This window comes from Hesperophylax consimilis, unplaced genomic scaffold, assembly GCF_061612785.1.
Source record: "Hesperophylax consimilis isolate HC1 unplaced genomic scaffold, BYU_Hcon_1.0 scaffold_39, whole genome shotgun sequence".
Lineage (NCBI taxonomy): Eukaryota > Metazoa > Arthropoda > Insecta > Trichoptera > Limnephilidae > Hesperophylax > Hesperophylax consimilis.
The window spans coordinates 169466-172007 of NW_028301269.1; the positions used below are offsets into that span (position 1 = coordinate 169466).

General features: G+C 33.3%; 1 non-coding gene across 1 annotated transcript; it reads left to right on the plus strand.

The window, feature by feature from the left end:
- Positions 1 to 1468: 1468 nt before the first annotated feature.
- Positions 1469 to 1540, plus strand: TRNAP-GGG (transfer RNA proline (anticodon GGG)). The gene has a single exon. It is a non-coding gene; the product is annotated as a tRNA-Pro (tRNA).
- The last annotated feature ends 1002 nt before the right edge of the window (positions 1541 to 2542 follow it).

Here is a 2542-nt window from a genome sequence, read left to right on the forward strand (position 1 = left end):
ATTTCAACGGCGACAAGGCCCATGTGCTAATTTTGTATTCATTTTCATATTGCGCAGCTGTTGCTTGGATTTTTAGTGGTTTTGAATGTAAAAGCTACACTCTAGAGTTCTGAAAGTATTGAAAAAGTGCTTTATACAAATAATTTCCGTGTAAATATAAAACATTGTAAATGTGTGAATGAAGTGAATGTGTTATGAAAATTAACAAATTACGAAAAAAATGTAGACAAGCGATAAGGTACCTATCCACCCGCAATTATTTTGATTTGAAAATTTCTCGTCAGAGTGTGTTTATTGAAATAATAATCAACTCCCTAATTACTAAGTAATTATTATTACCTACTTCATACACAGCTGATTCAGTTGGCCTCAGATAAACTCAGAGATTATGTCGGCAAAAACAAATTTTCCTTGGCTGTACATTGTACACTACTGTACAGTGCCAATCGCCGCTTGCTTGTTGCAAAATGATGTTTGAGTCAATTATTATTATTATGGAATGAGCTGGCAGGATTCTGCTGATGCGCTCATATATTTTTTTCACAATAAGTTCAACAGTAATTAAGTTTTTTTGAATCTTATGTCAATAAAAAAAATTATGTTCGTTTGTTAAAATTTTTAAATGACACTACGTTGCATTCGAACACGCCTGTATTTTTTGAAGTGAAACTTCTTTAGGCGCGTAATGGATTTTCAGGGACGGAGTAAAACCGAGTCAGGATCGACACGAAAATGCGGGTACCCCCACCACCGCTCACCGTTCACTGTCCCTCTCTCACCATATGCGCTTGTTGAGGTGGGGGAGCCGCTCACGAACGTTCTCTCTCTTCTCTTCTTTCCTCTCTCTCAGACACCAGCGAACTGCGCCACGCCAAGCATCAGCTGCTTGGTTAGTATACTGCGTCGTGAGTGTAATACGAGTGAAATACGTAATTGATTGTTTTTCCACATCTGTAATTTTTAATTGTAATATTGTTATTTATGTAATATTGTATACTTGTGAATAAATTGAAAATTTTTGGAACTATACATTAATCGAACGTCATTCATCTATAAGAAAATATTAGAAAAAGCAAATCCATGCTTCGTCGTTGAATTATTTAACCTCTAATTTTCAAACTAACCTAAGAGAGAAAATAGAGATGATGAAATAAAAATAGAGAGAGAGGAATACTAGAAGTTTCACTTCTGTCTTGCGTAGGCTTGACACACCCACTTTTTTTATGTACCTGTCACCTGTGACAGGTAAAAACATTATTTATTTTTAAAACAACATCTGTTTTATCAGACGTTTTTACGTCTGATAAAAGCAGATGTAAAAATCATCGACTGAGCTATGTCGGCTTATTTGCTTATTTCCTTTCCTACAAAAATAAAGTTGGTTGTTTACAGGTGTAAAAATATAATAAGCAGTAATTGTTGATTGAAGTACTAGTACATATTGAATCATTTGGCGGGTTGGAAATAAGCCGACATAGCTCAGTGGTTTCAGAGCACCTGACGGGATCAGAAGGCACGGGTTCAATTCCCGTTGGCGGCATTTATTTTTACTCGGGAGATATTTTCAATTTGTATTAGTATTTCGGATGACTAATTATTGCTTATAATAATTTGTTATCCTTTGTGCTATGCATAAAACCTTGTCTTATAAACGTTAGTTTATCATTAAAAAATATTAACATTTTTAATGCAAACCTAAAGTTTAAAAAAGGCTCAACTTACGTTTTTTGTCTAAACACCGAAATAGCATTACAGATTACGAAAAAAATATTACTTTATTAGATAAACGCATCATTCTTTTATAATTTCTAACAGTTCCAGAGAGGAAATCTATAACTGGTATAGTTTTTGCTATACTATACAAACTGATAAAATATAAACTGTCATTTTTCCTAAAGTAAATTAACATTCTTGTCACCTCACTTCCTTGTCATTTCGTATGAAAATCTTAATATATAAAAAAAATCGAGAACTCGAAAAGTAGTCGACCGATATCGCTGAAAATTTAAATTTTGTTCTAATTAGTACCAGAAGTATTTAGAGAGTGGTTTGAATGATATAAGAAGTCGAGGACGTCCCAGAAATACTTAACACGCAATATCTCTGAACGGGAATGAGATGCAGAGTTAAATTAAAGTCGATATAATGAAGTTTTTTTAACAGAAACATTATGATATACAGAAGTGAATGGTGGATGAATACGGAAACGCCCGAGAAAGACATTAGCAATAGCGAAGTATTCCGAGATCCACTAGTAATTTATAAAAAAAAATCATAATTTTTTCTCAAATTTTTGTCGGAAAATTTGGTTTCCTACAGGTGTACATTTTAGTTCATCCATAGTTAACTTTTAGGTTCGAATAAAGTGTAGTGTTTTATCTTTCTCACACCGTTAAGATTATATTTCTAACTATGACAGTAAGGGAGAAACAACGATTTGACTTGAATAATAATAATAATAATAATTGGATGACTTGTATAGCGCCGTTTTTGTGCAAAATCACCTCAAGGGCGCTGTACAAACTTATAATACATTTCTACG